At 49.2% G+C, this 22386-nt stretch overlaps 1 protein-coding gene across 11 annotated transcripts in view; it reads left to right on the top strand.

Annotated features, from left to right (window-relative positions):
• Positions 1-22386, top strand: part of LPIN1 (lipin 1) — a 150762-nt gene that overhangs the window by 291 nt on the left and 128085 nt on the right. The window lies entirely within an intron of this gene.

Raw genomic sequence — 22386 nt, 5'->3', positions numbered from 1 at the left:
CGCCTTGTTCGGGATGGGTTTGTGCATTCACGCTTCCCCAGATAGGTGACCGGCCCAGCTTGCTCCTCACAGGCTCCTCTTCAGAAGGCTGCATTTATAGAGGAGGCTGTAGAACTTATTCAAGAATTAAAGGCTTTTTTCTTTTCCTTGGATGGAAAATGCATAGTGATTGCTTAATCTTCAAAATGGGACTTCAGAGCTTCGTGAGTGCCTCCAGCCCATCAGGCACTGTGCTGGAATGCCCTTGTCTGTCCAGTTTGTGTGCAGACCAGGAAGCGAGGTGTGGAGAGTTGAAGGGACCCCTCCAATGTGGTCATTTAACCAGTGCTGTCTCCAATAATATGTTGTGTGTGCTGTGGGGCTCCTGCGGACCCCAAAGCCAGCGGCTGTCCCTACTGCCCTTTTCAGATCTCATCCTAGCAGCCAAGGCTTTTTTGCTGTTGTTGCACAAAAGTAGTTATTTTCACAAAAAAGCCCAAAGCAGGAGTGGAGGGCGTTCGAATAACCCTGAGTGGCAGTGAGTCCCGAGGGTAGGGCCTGGGCTAGAATTCAGAACCCTGCAGTTTCTTCCAGAGGCCAGGGGGTTGGGCTGCAGTGAGGATAATGTGTCAAACCACTGCTCCAAATGGTGCGTCGGGGACACCTGCTGTGGTCCTCAGCTGCAGAGGCTGAGATGGCAGTGAGAGAGGGTTCAGCATGCTTAGGGGGCAGGGAGCCCCGGGGTTTTCTGCATCCTAGGGGGATAGAGTGGCGAGGCAGGCCAATCTCCCGCTGCTGGACCCCAAGCACTTGTCGCCTGTCACTTCAGTCAGCTCCATCCTCAGGGCAGCGCCTTCCTGCAGGGACAAGAGGTCCTTCTGGGGCTGGTGTCCAGGCGGCAATGCAGTGAGGGTTGTCTAGGGAGAAAGGAGGCGTGGATCCTGCTCCCACCTCTGCACTGTTTTGCAGCTTGGCCCTTTGGGCAAGTATTTCCTGAATGGACCGGAGGCCTGCAGGGGAGAGACATCAGGCTGGTCCACAACATCCCTCTACATGATGGGGACAGGAGCAGGACCTTCTCTCGGGGGCCCGGTGCAGGTGAATGACACCCACACTCAGATTAAGTAGACCATTTTTGTGGTTAGTCAGGGATTATAATGGCTTTATCTTGTTTCCTTTGCTGGAATGTCTCTTAAGTTTGCCCGGTGCTGACTGAGAATGGCACTCGCATCTTCCCAGTGGGCAGGTGGGGCTCTTATGAAGCTCTGCCTCATGTCCCGCAGGACTGACTCTCTCACCAGCCTGAGACGCAGGTGTTATTATCATGGCATCTCTCTCACACAAGCCTGGCAGGTGGGGAGCACAGCATTGCTATTCCCATTTGACAGCTGAGAAAACTGAGGCTATGAAGTTGGGACTTTTGCACAGCACCTTGGGAGGGGAGTGGTGGAAGATGGGGAGAGGAACCCAGGCCTCCTGGGGCCCAGCCCAACCCTCGTTCTCTCCTGCACCTCCCTACAGATGTGGAAGTTTGGATTTAATACTGATTTAATATTATGTCTGTTTTCTGCTTATGTTTTATTGGATATTAATTATTTTTCTGATTATAAAAGCATGTTCATTGTAGAATATGTAGGATATACAGGAAAGTTTAAATAACATAAAAGCCTGGGGACTTTGTAAACAGAGGTGGTGCTTCCTTCACCGAAGGCTCCTTGTAATGAAGCTGCAGAGAGGATGTCAAACCTGCCACGTGTCCCCTTGTATTCCATCGCTCTTCCAACCCCACAACCTTCCTGTGTGTTTGATAAACGCTTGTTGACAGATGGACGGGATACTAAGCCCCAGGCTAAAACCCTCAGCAGGCCCCTTGGCTGATCCACCGTGGTCTAGATTCCCCCAACCCCTGCCCCGCGGTCTCTGTGCGGTGCCCATGGCCTTTTGCCTTGGGGGAGGCAGGCCTCCATGGCTCTGAAGGGTGATGGGGGCCGGGGGAGTCTGGCCTGCTTCCTCTCAAGCTGCAGAGCTGGCTTCCTGCAAGGCTCTGCTTCTGAAGGGGCCTGGTGGCTGTGGCCTTGGCTCAGGCTGGTGCTGCACCTGGAGGAATCTGGCCTGCTTGCTGAAGGGTGGCTGCAGAGCCGTGAAACTGGGAGCGTCACTGGGAGTTGCTGCTGGGGACTGAGTCTGGGACTAGTCCTTGGATGGCAGGGAGGGCTGGGCCCAGAGTTGGGGCTTCAGCAAAGAAGAGGAACTGGGACCTAGATCAGGCAGGCCCCCGATGGACTGACAGCAGTCCAGGAATGCTGAGGGGGGATGCAGGAGATGTGGGTGGGAGAGGCGGGAGCTGCGACTGCCCTCGCCAGAAGCCCAGGCAGGGCTGGCTGGCTTCTGGGAAGCATAAAAGTGGCTCAGCCACCATAGGGCTGTTTTCATTCCTGGGGCTGGAAAATGGCAGCTGGCAGCAGCGTGAGCCCTCGGAGGCACCTGCTAAGTTGGCAGCATCACCTGTGCTGTTGGCCATGGCCATTCCCAGAGACTCTGGGCTTGGTCTCTGCGCCACAAGTATTTCTGGGCCCTGAGTGTGTGCAGAGCTCTGTGGTGGGGTAACGGGGCGATCTGGGGGCGGTGTGTGTAAGGCCTGGTCTCTCCCTCCTCTGCAGGAGGTCAAGGTGGAATGGGAATGGGTGGGGCTGCAGCTGGCAAGCCACAGAGTTCACAGGGCACAGGTCAAGAGTGATTCAGCCTGGCAGGGCCGGAGGAGGCCTCTCTGAGAAGCTGGCCTTGGAGGAGGAATAGGATTTCAATAAACAGAGCTGACGGGGGTGGAGCTTTCCAGCTGCGGGGTCAGCTTGAGCAAAGGCTGGGGAATGAGTACAGTGTGTTCCCCTAAAGCTAAGTCTGCCGGGGTTGTTCCTTGGGGCGTTGGGACTTTATTTTTTTCTTAGTTAGGGTGTGTGTGGTGACATTCGTCTTGGTCAGGCACCCTGCCTATGAAAGATAGCAGGCAGTCACGGGCTGAATATGTAAAACCCAGACTGAAGGCCAAGGTTTGGGGGCCACGAGGCCTGGACTCACACCCTAGCATTGTCAGTTACAACTTTTGATTTGCTGAAAATGTAGTTGTCTCATCTATAAAATGAAGCTTATAATACCTAACTATATACTACTCACAGGTACTTGATAAATGGTAGCTATTATTAATACCAGCACTACACCTGAAAGCAGATGGCCTGTGGTGACAGGCTGGACTGCAAATACAATGGTGCCAAGACACTGAATCCCTCTACACTGGCCCAGCGGACTCAGAGAGCACTGTAGGGGAAAATGCATGGAGCCAGGTCCTGCATTCATCTCTGTATGAAGAACTCTGAGTTCAGTTTTCCTTTAGTCACGTAGCTTGGCATTCAAGGCCCCTCAAAGGCTGGCCCCACCTCTCCGCCTGATATGGTTTGGATGTGTGTCCCCCACCCAAAGCTCCTGTTGAATTATAATCCCCAGTGTTGGAGGAGAAGTTTGGTGGGAGGTGATTGGATCATGGTGGACGACTTTCCCTTTCCTGTTCTCATGAGAGATCTGGTTGGTTAAAAGTATGTAGCACCTCCTTCTATTGTCTTCCTCTTCCTCCTGCTCCGGCCATATAGGACGTGCTGGCTTCCCTTTCCCCTTCTGCCATGATTGTAAGTTTCCCGAGGTCTCCCCAGCTATGCTTCCTGTACAGCCTGTGGAACCGTGAGCCATTTAAACCTCTTTTCTTTATAAATTACCCAGGTTCGGGTATTTCTTTATAGCAGTGCGAGAACAGGCTAGTACACCCCCGTCGGCTCTGTTCTTTCCTTCTACCACGTCCCCGTGCTGCCCCTGGGACGTGCTGAGCCAGGCGTGTTAGTTGGGTCTCCAGGGAGGTGACCATTCAGGACCCTGGACCCATTTTGTCACCTCCAGTCCATGTAGGCTTGGGGGTTGGACTTGGGGCCCCATCTACTCAGAGCTTTTGTTTGCCACCTGGGTTCATTTGGCTTCACCAACCAGAGGCCTGAACAGAGGCTGGGCGACGTCCTCTGGGGCCCCTTTCTACAGGGACCTTTGGAGCGCACGCCCCTGACGGTGGCCGGGTGTGGAGACAAACCCAGGGAAAGGGTCCACTTCTCCTATACCGCAGACCCCCTGAAATGCCTGTGTGGGCTGCCCCCTGGTCCTGGGAGGGCTCTCGGGAGGCTGCTACCTCTGGCCGGCCTGAAGGCACTGGCGCCTGGCGTGTTTGTTGTGGGTGAGATGGAAACAGAGAAGAAAGCTGCAGGCCTCCGTGGGGAGCGGGGCTTTGGGCCTCTCTCTCCTCTCAGCGTCCTGGGCTTGCCCCACTCCTCCTGCCGGTGAGCCGTGGGGAGGCCTTGAGCGCCCCCTGGAGGTGACACTCTGCCACTACACATAGGAAACCACCTGGAAACCCAACCACAGTGTCTGATGTGACTGACTTTTCTTAGTGACAAGAAATTAGGATGAGCACGAGCAAAGTCGGTGGTCACAGGGGAGCAGCCAGGCCAGTCCTGCTTAAACTCCTGCTGTTACATGTTTGCGATTGAACTCGTAGCAAGCTGCCGATGGAACACATCCTGCCTCCGGCACAGACGCCGATCTTCAATCCCTTCTCCCCAGCACCGGTCACAGCCCTAGTCATCCTTCAAGGCCCAGTTCAAATGCCTCCATCTCCATACCATTTCAGTTCGTGGTTGGGGATAGGAGCTCCCGTCGCGATCGTCATCTTTCTGCTGCAGACAGATTTTGTTTCCCTCTGTAAAGTTGGAGTGCAGGGGACAAGGCTCTGAACATAGCATTTAAGTGACAGAGATGGTTGTGGTCATGTCCCAGTATGTATTTATCTATCTCCTGCTCCAGTAAATGTCACACTCCCCGGGGCAGCGAGGGTGTCACCATCTCGGTGTCCCCACAGCACCTAGCACAGTCTCCCAGACTGCCCGATCCAGGGCAGACCCTTAGCATGGGAACGCAAGTCCTTGTTTGTCCGGGTCACTCAGGTTTATGCCTATTGTCCTGTAATTATTTATGCACCCTCTTTTGCTGTCATGGGTGTTGGGTTGGAACAGTCACCCTATTTAGCACACACCTATTAAGCCAAAGCACCTCAGTGTGTAGGCTTCCCTCACCCAAACCTGTTCCCAAAGGTCCTTTCTCACCGGCTACTTGGGGGGCCCCAGTAATCTTCCCGACCCCTCTGGTCAGGGCCAGAGTGGGGAGCAAGTGTCTAAAGCAAGGCCTTCAACAAGGTCCCTTCCCTGAGAGACTCAGTTTGTGACGCTTGTGATTGTGAAGCTCAAATGGGTTATGTGACTCCACATAACTCTGCAAACTGTGGTGCGCCCTATTATTGCCGTTTAACTTGTCAGTGTCGGTTCTGCACCCCTGCAGGCTCTGTAGGGGCTGGAGAAGAACACTTGATTTGGAATTTCGGTAATAGCCAGCGAGCTAAGAACCACATAAAATAATACAGATCATATAAAATGCGTCATGTGTCATTTTGTCTTCTGATATTTAAACATGCTCAAGTGTATGGTAGAGAGTGTGAGAGAATGGGCTGAGCTGGGCTGGGTATACTTGAAATGATGACTCCAGACATAGGAGATGGGAGCGGTTGAAGGGAGGCAGCCCATGAGTCGCCCTTTGGGAGCAGATGGCCTGGAGTTGAACGTGAGGGATGGGGATGAGGGACTGAGAAGGAAGAAGAGAAACAGGGAGGTCTGAGATGGCTTTTACTCTGGGAAGTAACGGGTCCGCCCTTCTTTGTCCCTGCCTCCTGCCTCCTCCTGGACTCTATGCAGAGGAGAGAAGATGGGGCGTGGCTTCCCCCCAGTGCTGTGGTCATCGAGGTAAGCAGATTTGCCCTGCCCTGCCCTGCACTGCCTCTCTGTTCCTCCAGGACGGCTGGTGTTTACGTGAACATCCTGCTGCACCTGAGGAAGGGACAGGTGTGGTGAAAGCCAGGCTTTGTCATCCAGGTGCCCTGGCTTGGAATCCCGGCTCTGCTGCTTCTAAACTGAGCTGTGACCTTGCCCAAGTCGCCTTGAGCCTCTCCCAGCCCTGGGCTCATCATCTTTAAACTGGGGCTGATGACACTGCTTTACCAGCCCAGCATGGGGGTGAGTGAGGTGAGCTCGGAAGAGTCTTCTTACTTTTCTCATAGCAGCTGCATGAAAGGTGGATTGGAAGAAGCTGCCAGGCAAAGTATCCATTTACTGAAAATTCAGTGTGAACTGTACAGTCTGTGAACCTCTGGCAGGTATCACGCTGGCTCTTGTGATCCGAATGGCAGCTCTGGGTCTGAGCTGGCTTCTGGAGCTGGAGCCCCCACCCTTCCCAGTGCCAAGGCTGCTTCTGACGTAGTAAGCAGGTGTGTCTGCTAGAGCAAGGGCCAGCCAGGGTGATGGACTCTCTTGTCTCCTGGGCTCAACCAATCCTCCCACCTCATCCTCCCAGGTAGCTGGGACTACAGGTGTGTGCCACTGCAACCAGCTAATTTTTTTTTTTAAAGTTTTTGTAAAAACAAGGTTTCTCTATGTTGCCCAAACTGATCTTGAACTCCTAGCCTCAAATGATCCTCCTGCTTTGGCCTCTCATAGTTCTGGAATTACAGGCATGAGCCACTGTGCCCAACTCTCTTGTTTTTGAAGGAAGAACCAGGGTAACACAGAGCTGGAGGGTGGTTGGCATGGAGTATTGGTGCCAAAGTTTTCACTGACCCGTGGTGAACAAAGAAAATAAGACAATGTTGTGGGGTAGCTATGTTCATGTGACTTGGCCCATTCAAATTCCCTGGGAAAGACTATTATTTATCCTGGGAGAAGGCATTTTCTATTTTGGGGAGGTTAAAGTATCTTTTATGAAAAGAAAAATACTTTTCTTCCCTCCCTCCTTCCATCCCTCCCTCCCTCCCTTCCTTCCATTGTTTTTCATTTTTTAAGATTAAAAGTTGACAACCTTATGTCAGTTACCACGCATGCTCCCTGAAATGAAAATTGTAAAAGATTATTGTCTTTTCACTCATTTGCTTATTCTAGTAATAAATATTCACTAGGCGACACTGTGGCCGGCACTCTTCTAAGCACTGGAAATGAGCCGTGAATAAAACAAACATCCTGCCCTCCTGGAGCTTACAGTCCAGGTGGGGGAGAAAAGAATAAGCAAGTGTCTAAGTAACATGCATGTCAGATGGGGAGAGGGGTTGTGGAGAAAAAGAAAATGGGGAAAGGCAACGGGGAGCCCGAGACGGGAGGATGACATAATTTTCAATGGGGAGGTCACAGAGAAGGTGACACGTGAGCAAAGACTTGAAGGAGCTGAGGAGTGAGCGGAGGCCTCAGGAGGTGTCAAGGGTCCTGAAGCTGAAGCATCTTGGCAGGTTTGAGGAACGCCAAGAGGCCAGTGTGGCCAGAGCTGAGAGGACGGGAAAAGTGGGAGGAGATGGTGTGAGAGCGGTGTGGAGGCTGGCGGAGCACAGGCCAGCATGGAGGCATTGGCCTCGACCCCACCTTGGGGTGTCATGTTAAGGGGACCCACCTCCTGGGCTTTCGGGGCAGGGCAGACCTGATGGACCTGTTGGGAGGCTGTTGCAGTAATCCAAGCGGGAGGGGATGGTGGTTTGAACTAGGTGGTAGCAGAGAAGGGTTTTGAACCATTTACTCGAATAAACTCTTTAGAATTTTATTGTGCCTCAGTTTACCTTTTAACAGAATTCAGATGAGAAATCTAGGCTGGAGATACAACTTCAGTCCCTGAAATACAGAGTTTAAAAACTCCAGATCTGGTGCATCCTTTTGTTTTAGAGACGGGTTACCGAGTCCCCCCAGAGGGTAGCAGGTGTCTTTTCTAGGCATGCCTATGGCAGAGCTAAGACTAACAGTCACTTCCTGATTTCCCATCGAGGAATGTGTGTAAACTCAGGTACCATTTTGAACTTCCCTTTGCATTTAGATTTGGAATACACTTGGTCTTGTTTCTCTTTCCAGAGATTTCCCTCTGTTTCTCTTTTCTCAGCCCTTCACATTCTCCCCGTGCCTCTGCTTATCCAACCCCATTTCTTCTTTTGGGGTTGCACTCAATTGATAGAGCACTTGGACATCCTGGGAGACAGACTGCCACCACCAATGTCCAGTGACCCTTCCAGGCCTTGTGTAAGTGCAGCCTTCTCCAGCCGCCTGGAAACCCCCCAGCTGGTGGGATGCCTACATTCTCAACCACACAGCAGCTCGCTTTTAGAATTTGGCCCCTACTTTCTATTGTGGTTATGTTGGGATGGGCCACTGGCACATAGCAAGCGCCTGGAACTTGCTGAAGAAACAGATGCAGGAATGAAATGACCAGGTGAGCGTGCCTAGGTCTTTGGTGAGCTTTGGCCTGTTCTGGGCTTCATCAATGTGCTGAGGATCCCCGACCCCGCTTTTGGCACTTATCATGTGATCACCCACAGCCCCTGGGCTGTCCCTTTGAGAAAGCCCTGCCCAGTGTGGGTGGGATGTGCCTGGAGAAGGGGGAACCAGAAAGTGGGTGGGCCCAAGGGCAATCAAGAGGTGCTCTGTAGTTAGCCCCCAGGGTGAAACGGCAGAGGAGGGCTAGAACGCTGGGTTGGACGGACTCCGGGAAAGATGGAGGCTGGTGGGGAAGGACGGTGCTGGAGGGTCTGGCACACCTGAGGCCTGTGTGTATTGGCCCTGGACAGAGGTTGTGTGGTGACTTTTGTGGATGGGTTGTCCTGGTTTAAAGGGACACGAACAGGGTGGGTAGCCATGGCCTGGGCACCACGGGCAGAGCACACGCCCACGGGAAAGAGCACTCTCCTTCTCATGCGAGTGAGCAACGAGATGCCTGTGGCTGTGTTCCGAGGGGGTCTGACGCTCACCTTCTGCTCTCATCACCCCTATGTGAGGACCCATGAATACGCCCCTCACAGTGTTTGCAGTTGGAATGTGTGTCCATTAGTGATTAATTGATATGGGTCCTTTTGTGGGTAAGCAGAGCCCAGGCACTCACCTTTCCTCTTCTGCCCCAGCTGCTGGGGGCAGAGTTTTGTTTGGTGCTCAAAGGCAGGATTATCTGTGGTCTAGATTTCAGGAATCATTCTCTCCACTCCCTCCCAGCATTCTGAATCCTGCTCCATGTCATAGCTTTTGATCCTTTTTTTTTTTTTTTTTTTTTTTTGAGATGAGGTCTTGGCGCGTTGCTGAGGCTGGAGTGCGGCGTGATCACAGCTCACTGCAGCCTCGAATTCCTGGGCTCAAGTGGTCCTCCCACCTCAGCCTCCTAAGTAGCCGGGACAACAGGTACACACCACCATGCCCAGCTAAGTTTTAATTTTTTTGTAGAAATGGGGTCTTGCTCTGTTGTCCAGGCTGGTCTTGAACTACTGTCTTCAAGTGATCATCCCAAAGTGTGTGAGCCACTGGGCCTGCTCCTGATCCTGATATGTTTTTAAACAATTCTATTACCCAGTTTTGTTTTTCATCATATGCTTCTTGAGATCCTTCTAGGCCTTGATAAAGTATATAAGAAAATAATACTGAAAGTTTGAAATAAATACGACTGTGAGACTCTTGTAAGCTGCTCTGCGGCTGGGCTCAGGGAGGGGCGGGGGGATGTGATATCTCCTATAGCATGGACAGCAAGGCAGGGACAGGGGGCTTTGTCTCTGAACTTGGGAAGAGTTTGTTATTACTAGGATGAAGAGAATGAGACTCTGTAGAGGGGAGAATTGCATTTAGTAGGAGAGAAATACAGAGAATCTGAACAGTTCAGAGAATCTGGCTCTATCCCTGACCATGTGGTTTTGACCAGGCCTGCAATACATTTGTAGCAATGACACCTTCCCCATAGGGCTGTCCATAGACTGCGTGAGACCCTGTGTGGATGCTGCAAGCACAGGGGTGCCCTCAAAAGTAGCCAAGCTCACCAACACTCACGGGGGAGGCAGCATTGGAGACCAGCCTTATCAGGTGGGTGGCTTGTGACATGCACTTTTGTGAAATGAGGCCATGGCAGGGCCGCAGCTAAGTCTCTGCAGTTTATGGTCTGCATGGAGTGCTGGCCGAGAGGACACTGGGGGCTGAAACCCAACCTGTGCTTGACTCATCACGCCCTCCGGGCTCTGGGACTGAAGCTGGCTGGGACAGTGAAGGGGAAAGGGCACCTTGTTGAAATTTGTCCACCCAGAGGTCCTCTTTGTTAATTCTGCTTGGAGGGACTCTGAGGGTCAGTGGTGGCCCAGGGAGTTGAGCCTCTCCATAGTTCTCAATGCTTCACTCTCCGACGCGGAATTCTTGTTATAGCTGAAAATATCTGCAGGTCCCTGTCTATAAATGGAATAAGAATGGAGCAACTGCTGGAGATGAAAGGACGGAGAGCTTGGAGCCCTCCCTTCTCAAGCTTCCTTTCTTTTTCCTACATCAACCCTGCCACCTCCTTGCCAGCTCCACCCTCCCTCTCCCCACAGTCACCCCAGGGCTCCTCGCAACATCCTTTGAAACTCCTAGAGTTTCAAAATACTTCTGGGAAGTAACCTCCCAGAGCTACCACTCTGGAGTTGCAGGCTAGAATTCTTTTCAGAGCAGCACGGAGTAACAGTCTTCAGACTTCAGGACTGAGACTTTCTGCATGGCGGTGGCTGGGAGGATCCAGTTTCCACGCCCTGCTGTATTTTTCAGGCCCCGCCTGTTCCTCATTTACCCCGTAGAAGTGCAGCCCTTCGCAGAAACATCTTGCGGTCGCTCGGGTCCCGGTGTCCTGGCCCAGAAATACCCTCTAGAGGGCGCTGTCACGCTGAGACCCGGGACAGGACGCACCGGCGCGAATCAGGGCCCCTCGCCACAGGGGAGTGTTGACAAATGGAAAATGAGTTAATACATACAACATTTTCAGCCGATAATAAGAGAGTTTTGTTGAAATTCTTGAGTGAATTCTCTTTATCTAAGGATAAGGTGATTTGAGTTTCAAAACAGTTCAAAATAAAGGAGAAAGGGACTTGGCTAGTCGGTTTCTTCACCTGATTTGACCCAGGCAGAAATTGAGTTATTAATAGCCATTTGATAGGCACTTCGCAGTTAATGGTGAAGCAAGACGGGATCAAGTTCTAGTTTTTACCCAATTAGAAATGCCCACTGGGTGAGAGGTCACCAGATAGAAAGAAAAGGAACAGTAAGTCTTCTATGCTGAACACTGAATTTGAGCAGCCGACTTGTATAATGGTATTTTGCAAACACGACTTATTCCAAATTTATGGATAATTCAAAGTGCTTCGAAAATGAACAATGTCCAGGTTGATTATTGTTTTTGTTTACTGAGTGCTCTCTCTCCATGCCAGGGCCCTATGAGACATTTTCCATATTTTGTCCTACCGATCCTTGTAAGAAACACACAGGTGATTCTTAGCCTCAGTTTACACATGGAGGAGCTTTGAGAGATTAATGAACTGCTCTGGTCGTTTCAAAGTATTCTGATTTTTTCGCATGAATTGCTGATGGCTAAGGCTTTGCCATCTGGAAGTTCTACAATGGACTTTTGAGGCTTAGTATATTTGTCTTCAATATCATCTTGTTGGTTTTAGACCTGACAAGGTCCTTTCAGATTTTGATTTTGTTATCCAACATACTGATTTTGTGACTTTTAAAAATCTGACTGGCTTGCTTTCTTTTCTTGACTTCTGTTGAATTTATAATTTTAAAATATAATTTTTCTATCCTCTTTTCTGTTTTTGCTCAGTTAATTCCATAATCACAGAACAAAATTATATTCTTTTAGTGGTTCTCCTTAGCTTTTGAAAACATACCTATAGGCTGGGCATGGGGGCTCATGCCTGTAATCCCAGCACTTTGGGCCGAGGCAGGCAGATTGTCTGAGGTCAGGAGTTCAAGATCAGCCTGGCCAACATGGCGAAACCCCATCTCTACTAAAAATACAAAAAAATAGCTGAGTGTTGTGGCAGGTGCCTGTATTCCCAGCTACTTGGGAGGCTGAGGAGGGAGAATCTCTTGAACCCGGGAGGTGGAGGTTGCAGTGAGCCAAGATCGTGCCATTGCACTCCAGCCTGGGTGACAGGGTGAGACTCTGTCTCAAAAAGAAAAGAAAAGAAAACATACCTGTATAACAAATATTGTCTAACACAGTTTGAATTTATTTATTACTTCTATACTCCTGCCAAACAGGGCCTAGGCCTCAGCTCACTTTGAAAACCATTGGGTACACCCCTATTTTATTAGTCTTGTCCAGAGTTTTAGTTTTTGTTTTAAAGAAAACCTAAAAATTTCAGTTATTGTTTTCAGTAAAAAAAAGAAAAATGTTAATTATAATATGTCCAACCTCTTGTATCTTTATCTATACTTTTTGCATCCCAAACCTTTTGTCTCAGTTCATGATTTCATGGTTCTTCTAGGGATGGTCTATGGAAGACAAATTCCTTTAGTTTTTGTTTATCTGAAAATGTATTTTTTTTTTTTGCACTTTCTTTTCTTGAATGGTGGTTTAGCTCATTATAAAATTCTAGGTCAACAGTTGCTTTCCCTCAATATTTAAAAAAGCATTAGTCTTCCATGAGACATTTAAATATTATCCTTTGCCATGTGTGCTCTGTGTTTCACTGTAATGTGTAGGTGTAGATTTATTTTTATTTACTCTTCTTAGTGTTCAGAGTCTGCTTTTTTACTCATCACTCGTTCATCAGTTTTGGAAGATTCTCAAACATCTTTTCAACAACTTCTTCTTTGTGATCTCCTTAATTCTCCTTTCTGGCACGATTAGACACAAATTTGAACCTCACTGTATCCTCCATGCCTCCTAGCTGCTGTTTTACTTCTTTCTTAATCTCTTTGACTTGCTGTGCCTGCTGGATGCTTCCTTACTATATTTTACTTCATTAATTCTCTCTTTTATGTTTCCTGTTAGGTTTTATCTACTATATTGATATTTATGTTTTAATTTCAATGACTATGTTTTTCATTTCCAGTATTTCTAATAGATTCTTTTCCTTTATTTCATTGTTTAATTTTTGATATGTTTCTGTTTCATAATTTCTCTTTTTAATGGAGGTTATTCCTTAATCTGTGTCTATATGTATCTCAATTATTCTCATTTAACAGTCATTATCAGATTGTTCAATAACCTGATAATGACTGTTAAATGAAAATAGGATACATCATGATGTAAGTCTATATTCCAAATATTTATTTTGTGTGCTGTCCTTAGCATTAGACATTTTGCTTGAGGGCTCATTTTGAGTGGATTTAAAAATCTTGTTGTGGTTTTTTTTTTTTTTTCTCTCCTTTAATACCCCTCACACCAACTCCTAGTCCTTTGTTCTCTAGCAACAAGGCTGGGTGATTTGAGGGTCCACCCTCAGTCCTGTGGTTTGTAGTTGCCTCCCCAGGTCCCGGGGCACAGTCCAGAGCCAGGCCTTATAACAGCACTTCCAAGCTCCCGTCTTATAGTGATATGGGGAAATCTGGGCTCTGAACGAAGCAGCCTTTGGTTTCCTTCCTGCTTGAAAGGTTGGGTCACTTTCCTCTATTGCCTTGGCCCTAAGCAGTAGGGCTGCAGACATGTTTAAGCCTCTTTTCACCAGCATAGGAAATCCCTTCCCAGGATTACCTTCAGTGTGAAGCCTGGCTCCCGTGTCCCATCTATGCTTTCCTCCTCAGGTGCTGACCTCCAGCCATTACCTCTTTCCAGGCCAGAGACTGTGCCGGGCCTGTGGCTTCAGCTCCATTCACTATGCACACTTCTAATCTGTCTTTGGTTCTTGCACACTGACTGCTGTTGGAGCCCTGCTATGTCATATTTGCTTATCCATTGATATTCTGTGGGCTTGGATCAGAGGGGGTGATTCAAAATACAAGTTCACTATACCATCTTGACCATGAGCCACAAGCATGCTTTCTCTCCCACTTCAATATTGATCAAATGTCTAAGAAGGAAAGAAAGAATAGAGCCAGTGGCCTGGCATGAGAAGCCTCCATCCAAGTTGATTTCCATATTTCTTAGAAATAAGAATGTCTAAATGCTGTGCTTGATACACTATTACCCAACCCAGGTTATCCAACTATCCTTTAGAGCATCATGAAAGATCTTATCAAATGCTTCTCTGAAACCCTGACCTACAATGCGAGTGTGTGTGTGATTCCCTTGATTTGCCAATCTAACTATTCTATGAAAATGGAAAGCCTTTTCCTTAGCAGAGTTGTTACTGTGAGTTCTGGGGGCTGTCACTTTCTTACAGGCTGTTACCCTAACCCTAACCCTTGTTTTCCGATCTGAAGAATGACTCACTTGGGGGAACCCAGGATGAAGTCCACACACTGAACGTACCTTGCTGTGCATCCTAAGGAAATGCTGGCATATGTAAAGCAAAAAGGCATCTGTCCTTACTGCCCCAGGGATTTTGAATATTTTTGCTTTCTGTGAAAATGCCACTAGAAAGTTTGGTCCCCTTTCCTTCTTGCCTTGGCTCTGGCACATACTGGCTGTGTGGCTTCAGTAAGTCACTCTGTACTTGGGTGGCGTCATCTGTAAAATGGGTTGCTGTGCAGATTAAACAAGGCAGTGCAGTGGTTCCCAAATACTAGAAACTCCTGGGAGCTTTGCAATGTTCCGGGTTCTACCCCTGTTGATGTTGACTCAGTAGATTTGAGTGGGGCCTGGGAATATGTAACGCTAGTGAATTCTTCAGTCGAATCTGATCTTGTGGCATAAGTTTCTAAAGTGCTTAGCAAATAGTGCTTAGCAATAAGGAGCACGATACGTGCCCTACACATGCGTCCACCTCCTTCTTTCCTTCCCCACCTGCTGTCTCCTTCTCTGCTTTCCTCCCAGGTACATGGTGCTCTGGGTGTTCCCAGTTTGTGTCACAGGAGAAAACCATAGGACAAAAATCATTTAAATTGCCCTTCTCCAGATGTTTTTGATAAAAATAGTCAGAAAAAAGGACAATGCTTACCTCAAAGTTTTCATTTAAATTCTACCTCCGGATATCAGGCCTATCCTCTTCCCTTTGTTAAGCCCCATGATACAGAGATAAATAGGATTCTGGCTCTGCCCCTGAGATCTTAGGAATATATTTTCAGCCTGAGAAATTTAAGGCATTGAGGCCAGCTGAAGTTGGAGAGAAATATTATTTTTGGGTAGGGACTGGCCAAATCCTACCCTAGAGGCTTTCTCTAGACTTGGGCCCAGTTTTGATTGGAAGGAAGATTCAGGGTCATTGTGACAGACAAGATGGGTCCGATAGGTGGAGCTAGAGAGTCGGAGAAATAGAAAAGGCGGGGCACTCGTCCTCAGGGTCCCAGCAAGGCCAGGTACAGTCGTGGTCCAAAGGTCTGTCAGAATCACCTGAACAACATTTTTTTTTTTTTTTTTTTTTGAGATGATGGAATCCTAGGTCCAACTGAAATTTCTGGCATTGAGCCTTGGGCATGTTTAGCAAATTGCCCATGTGACTCTGATGTTCAGCCAGGCTTGGGAAACACTGATCTACAGATCCCAGAATTTTCTAACGTGACCCGGGCACTCTGTTGAAAGATCTGGTCAGCAGTCTGAGCTGGTCTAAATCTAGAGCCCTGCACTATTCGGAGGAGCTAATGAGAAGTGCTGACTCCCAGGCCCCACCTTGGACCTGCTGAATCAGAATCTGCATTCTCAACAAGCACCCCCTTCAGTGGTTCGTAGTTTCCTCGTGGTGTGAGTGGTCACCTGGCACAGAGCTTCTTGTTTATATCTGAAACTATCCGTACCATGGGCACTCCCTGAGACAGGGATCACATTTTGCCCTTGGCACCTCTCTGAGCCTCAATTTCCTCATCTTCAATGGGGGTGGCAATGATATTTGCTGTACCTCCCTCTCAAAGTTCGTAGGGGTACTAATGTCTGACTCCCACATTAGATTGTGAATTCTTGGGGGCAAGAGCCATATATGTGTGTGTGTGAGTGTATATATATATATATATATATTTTTTTTTTTTTTTTTTTTTTTTTTTTTTGAGATGGAGTCTTGCTCAGTTTCCCAGGCTGGAGTGCAATAGCAAGATCCCGGCTCACTGGAACTTCCGCCTCCTGGGTTCAAGTGATTCTCCTGCCTCAGCCTCCCGAATAGCTGGGATTACAGGCCTGAGCCACCACATCTGGCTAATTTTTGTATTTTAGTAGAGGTGGGGTTTCACCATCTTGGCCAGGCTGGTCTTGAACTCCTGACCTCAGGTGATCCACCTGCCTTGGCCTCCCAAAGTGCTGGGATTACATGCGTGAGCCACCATGCCCGATCAAGAGCCATATATTTTTAAAATTTCTGCATGCCCAATGCCTAGCATTGCATGAATTAGTCATTTTGGCACAGAATGATAGAACCCTTGAAACAGAAAAGACTTCATAGATTGTACAGAATAATCCACTCCAAGAATGTATGAAGAAACTAAGGTGAGGTTTAGGTTGTTATTGTTACTCGAGCCTATCTGAGAGGCTCATGCAAGGATTCAAAGAGCACGCCACCATGGCTTCTAGTCTCCATGATGTCCTTCTTCTTCCTTGACTCTTCAGAGCTCAGCTCTGCTCCAGCATCTTGGTAAAGCTCCTCTGACCCCTCTGGCCACTGCCACTTCCGTGCCCTCTGAACTTCTGCAGCATTGAGTGTCTGTGTCACGTGTTTGCCTGCAAATCCTGGGCTGGTTTCCTTGTACCTTCTGTCCTTGTGTATGTATCTGAAGCTTGCAGTGCTATCTCATAATGCACCTACCAAGTTCTCTGAAGATGAGTCCATGGTCCTTGGTGTACCCCCATCTGCTTCCCAGCCCAGCACCTAGCACAGGGCTGAGCACATGATAGGCATGGCTAAGTTTTAAAATATCTGTTAATTTTATACTCTGGGTTCTCTTCAGATTGCATGCATCTTTTGCCTTTTACTAAACATCTGTTAATTTTGTTAAAATATAAAATCTCTCACACATACAAAAGTTATAAGAAATAATATAAAAAATTCCTGAATCCTCACCACTACGTTAAGAAATATACAAGCAGTATTACAGCCGAGGTTCTCTATGAACCCATTTTCTCCACCCATTTTTCTCAGCATCCATGAATCTCGATGATCATCCATCATCTGGGCTGTCACATGGCTTCTTTGGTGCTCCTGCCCATGAAATAAATACCTGAAAACCAAGGCCCCGGGTGGTCATGAGGCTACAGTTCATTCAATTCAGTCACTGCAGAATATTTATTGAGAGCCTATGATGTGCTGATGACTGTGCTGGGAACTTGGAGTACTTTGGTGAACAAATCTGACAAATATAATATATCGAACAAAACAACTCAAAAGTAAACACCGCCTTCATGGAGTTCACATGGTGGGCAGTTCATAAACAATTAATATAGTAAATATGTAAATGATAGAACATGCCCAAGGCTAAAAGTGCAATGGAAAAAAATGAATCAAGGTACAAGGACCAGGGATTTGGACAGGGAAGGGCCAACCATGGTCGGCAGCTTCAATGAGTAGATGAGATCTGAATGAGACTTGGGAATGAGGGAGCTGGCCATTTGATTTTGGAGGAAAGGAGTTGCAGGGGGAGGAAAAGCCAGTGCAGAGGCCCTAAGGCGGAGTATTTGAGGAATATGAGGAGCTCAGCATGGCTGGAATGGAGGCAAGAGAGGGCATCTGGAGATGCAGTCAGGGTATGAGGGGCAGGGGAGGAGCAGATTGGTTAACTTCAGGTTCTTTCCTCACATGGGTTAAAGCAGAGGGGATCTCCCTATTACGCCAGCTTAGGGTAGCTGGGCCCCTTTTGACTGATTGCTGTGAAATTCTGTTTTTTTGTTTTATTTTTGTTTTTGCGGGTGGCCAGAGGGAAGCTGGCCTGTTTAAGGATTTGGCTATCATCTCTGTCTTGATTTATTGGCAGGTCAGATCTCACAAGGAAACAGCTTAGGTTTTGGTTTGGTGAGTGGAACCTTAGCATGAGTGACTCCATTTTGGGTTGGTCTGTTGGGACCTAGTGCAGGAGCTCAGTCCAAATCAGTATCCTCCCATAGATTTTATTGACCACTATAAATGTGGTCTGAGTTTTGAAGTGTAACTGATAAAACATGTTTCTCCTCTCTACCCAGTGGCCAGGCCCCTTCCCACTGCTGTGAGGTCGGCAGCGTCCTTCACCATCCTATGGCTCTGACAGTTGCTGACTCTCCTTTTTTTTTTTTTTGTTTAATTTTACTTTAAGTTCCGGGATCCATGCGGAGAACATGCAGGTTTGTTACATAGGTATACGTGTGCCATGGGGGTTTGCTGCACCTATTGACCCGTCCTCCAAGTTCCCTCCCCTTACCCCCCCACAAACAAGCCCCAGTGTGTGATGTTCCCCTCCCTGTGTCCATGTGTTCTCATTGTTCAATTCCCACTTATGAGTGAGAACATGTGGTGTTTGGTTTTCTGATGGGGTTGCTGACTCTCGAATGAGCTGCTCGAGGGAAGGATAAGGTGCAGTTCATGCCAGAATCCCCAGCTTCCCATGCAGGCTGGGGACATAGTGGGTGCTCCTGAAATACTGGGTCACTTGAATTTGATACGATGTATATATATTCACCTCTAGTCCATAGGTGCATATAGTCTATATATTAAAAAGACATTGGATTTTGACTTAAACTAGATGTTTCTCAAGCAGCACCAAGACGGTGCTAGAGCCTGGGATTGGTCAGAGAATTGGGTCCCGGTCAGAAGTGAGTGGGGATGGCTGGCGAGCAAGGTGTCTGTAGGGCAGCTCAGGGTGTCTGATGAGCAGACAACAAACTTCTGTCCTGCCCCGAGTGCTGAGGAGCGAGGTGACTGCCTACATGGTGATGCAAAGATTTGGGCACGCTTCCGGCTTTCAGGCCAAACAACTCCTCGCTTGCTCCATGGCACCACTGATCCCAGCAGTGGCCCGAGGGAGCTCCTTCCTGCTGCTTCATGCTCTGACACCTTTGGGGGGGTCATTTCCCCACCACGTGGGTCTCCTGTCAGCCTCGAAGTGTCCTGCACCCCTCCCTGGCTACGCCCAGGCGTGCCTCCCCTGGCTGCACCTCCTCTGCGCTCCTGCCTCTCTCTGTTCTTCTTTAGAGTGGTTCTGCACGTCAGCAGCATCTGTGGTGTGGGCCTGGGACCCTTCAGAACAGGGGCTCCTGCCCAGCCTCTGGGTCCCCCACCTCTGGCCCAGAGAAGGCTCTTTGTTCCTCAGCCCCAAGCTGTATCTGGTGAGAAAAGACGCGTAGTCCCGGAGCTCAAGTTCTGGGAAGGGCAGTGCCCTTTTCTGTGGGGCCCTGGGCTTGTTCTGCATTGTTTCTAAGAGGAGCTGCCACTCAAATAGGCAGCCCTGCAATCGGAGGGCTGCGTGCTCCCCCTGACCAGCCCCCAGCTGCTTCTGGATACAACGGCACTACCCAGATGCTTCCTGGCCTCGCCCAGCTCTTGTGCTCCTGGCAGCCCTGAGCTCTGTCTTTGCTCCAGGCTGGAACAGCAAGCAAGCAGCTCCTGGTGGCCTGTGGCCAGTGCAGGAGGAACAGGAAGCAGCCCCCGTGGGCCACTGTGGGGCTGCACCAGGAGCTGTGCTCGGCTCCTGCTTCTCCCTGGTTTGGCCTAGAAGCTGGAAGCCTGCCCGAATCTGTGTGTCGTGTCTTGGGAATTCATCCCTTCCTCCCTAGCACTTGGGTGCCCAGTGCTTGCTGAACCATGGTGACCTGCTGACTCCTTCCCTCGCCTGCCACTGGTAGTGACCTGACCTGGGGACAGGGAAAGGACTCCCATTCATTGGCAGGGTGAGTGGAGAAGTGCTTGGTGGGCTGGTTTTGCAGCCACTGAAAACCTGAATCACACCTAGTCATCATGTTGGCCTTGCTGGTGTGTGAGTGCTGGCAGAGTCTGGGTACCAAACGCCCCGGGCCTTGTGTCCTTCCCCATTTACAACCCCCTCCTCCCCATCTCACCAGGCCAGGGAACAAGCCCTACCGCACATTGCATGGAAGCGAACGTGCTCAGAAATGCAGGTTCTCCCGAGGGGCAGCCCTCAGTCACAAGCCAGACTAGTCACGCACCCCCGGCTGTGGGTGGCTTCCTGACCCAGAAGTGCCCAGTTTTGCCTGCAGTCCTCGTGGAGCCGGTGGTGGTCAGAGAGTTTCACTGTCTCCAGCGCTGTGTTGTCATTTCTGCCAAGCGATGGGCCCATTTCTGTCTAGAGCCCCTCTCTCAGGTCCTGATCCTGCTGGGATGTTGGTGTCTGTGACCCAGAATAGCTCAGTCAGGGGTGTGCGGGGTGGCTCCGGTGGCCATCCTCACTTGACGTCCTGGCAAGCCCTGACTCAGGCTGTCTGCTGTCCCCTGGCCGGGCCCAGATGAGCCGCACGTGGCCCTCATTCCTGACAGCTTTGCTGCAGGTTGCAGCTGTCTCAGGAGACCAGATGCTTTGGGAGAAGGCACTGGATGTACTTGAAGTCAAGGGGCTGTGTCCGAGTTCTGTATTTAAAAATCCTCTTTAGAGTCAAGGCTTCTGTGACTGGCTGCCACGTCCCATGCCTCTTCCGGGAAAGGCAGGAACAGCACACAGTAGCAGGGACAACACCACGTGGCTCCAACAGTTTCAGAAACAGCTGTTTCTTCATGTTCCTGGTGCTATTTCTGCAGAAGAACCCACTCACGTGTGAGCTGGTGGATCAGGCCCAGGTTGTTAAAAGCTGGTCTTCTAGATTGCCCGACACCATGCCTCTGAACACGGAGTGAATTCCTTTCTTCCGCGTTATGAAATACACAGTGTTTTTATCGGGACTCCCGCTGCTGGGCACTTCTATTTAAACAGAATAAGCTTTGTTGATTAGGGTCCTTCTCATGTGGAATCTCTGGTATTTTGGACAAGGTCAGGGCTTTGCACATTTTGTGAGCAGAAGGTGGGTCAGGGAACTTAGGAGTCTAAATGATGCCTATCAGCTCTCTCTCTGGTGTGTCAGCCTGAGCCAGTGGTTGGCCTTGGGCCCACTGCCTGAGCTCACACCCCTGCCTGTAGAACTTGTGCCTCCTTCAAATCAGCGTCCCCTTTGGGGAAAATATATGGAGGCCATGAATCAAGCTTGGCCAACCAATGGTCCGCGGGCCGTATGCAGCCAGGGATAGCTTTGAATGTGGCCCAACACAAATTCGTAAACGTTCTTAAAATATTATGAGATTTTTTGCAAAGAAACTCAGTTTCTTCAATTAAAAAAAATGCAATTTTATTTTGTTTGTTTAGCTCATCAGCTACTGTTAGTGCATTTTATGTATGGCCCAAGACAATTCTTCTTCCAATGTAGCCCAGGGAAACCAAAAGATGGGACACTCCTGCTATAAATCAGTAACGGGTCCTCAGGAACTATTGAACCCCCATTTACATGCAAAATGTTTGTACCTGTTAAAATAAATCCACATAAGGACCTTTCTAGGGAACACTTTCTTGCTGAGGATAAGTCCTTACATGTAGTTGAAAACAGTGAGATATGTCATAAGTTGATGTCAGGGTCGACCCACAGCTTAGACTTGACCGGCGCCCTGATGTCAGCGGGTATGGGTATGGAGTCCCTGGGGGGGGCGTGCAGAAGAAAGAGCAGCACAGGGAGGAAACAGACACCAGAACGCTCACCTTTTATGGTGCTAGTGTGAGTCATGGGAGCACCTTTCCTTCTCGGTATGGCTTCGACACCTGTTAGATGCAGCCCCTCTCGTGAAGCCATGTCGCCGAGGAAGCATGAAGATGGTCTTGGGTATCGGTTGACTGTGTGCAGTCACGCCAGCCACTCACTGTTTCCTTAGACATTCACCATCGGACGAAGGGTCACTGAGTGACCACCGTGTGCTGGGCTCTGAAGAACAAGAAGCCTGAATCTGGGGCTGCTCTTAGGGAGCTCCCAGCCTAATGGGGCACAGGCAAGCAAAGTGATATAAGCGAGGGCAATAGAAATGACTGATACCGCCTGCAGGAGATGGGCTGGGGGAGGGAGAGGAGCCGGTTGGCTGGACAAACGGTAAGCTGTGTGGCTTTGGGAAAATTACTCAACCTTTCTGAAACTCAGTTTCTTCAATTAAAAAAAAATGGGATGTAATACCCACAGCATTTGGAGAACTAAATGAATTGACTCTGGGAAGCACCTGGCACAGCCCCTGGCACATGGTAGGTGTGTCTTTCTGTGATTGTTATTCTAGGCAGAGGAAGCTGCCTGGTGGCCATCTGTCTGCCTTGGTGCACAGGGTGAAGTCCCTGCAAGTGAGCCCAGTGGCCTCTGATAGCCATCCACGTGTCAGGTATGACTCAGGTTCTGGAAGGCCTGTGTCCATTGTTCATGGTCACCTGCAATCCAAGAACCCACTCTTTCCCAGGTGAA

This window comes from Pan troglodytes, chromosome 12, assembly GCF_028858775.2.
Source record: "Pan troglodytes isolate AG18354 chromosome 12, NHGRI_mPanTro3-v2.0_pri, whole genome shotgun sequence".
Taxonomy (NCBI): Eukaryota; Metazoa; Chordata; class Mammalia; order Primates; family Hominidae; genus Pan; species Pan troglodytes.
The sequence above is the reverse complement of the archived record's forward strand: the minus strand, read 5'-3'. Positions and strand labels throughout refer to the sequence as shown.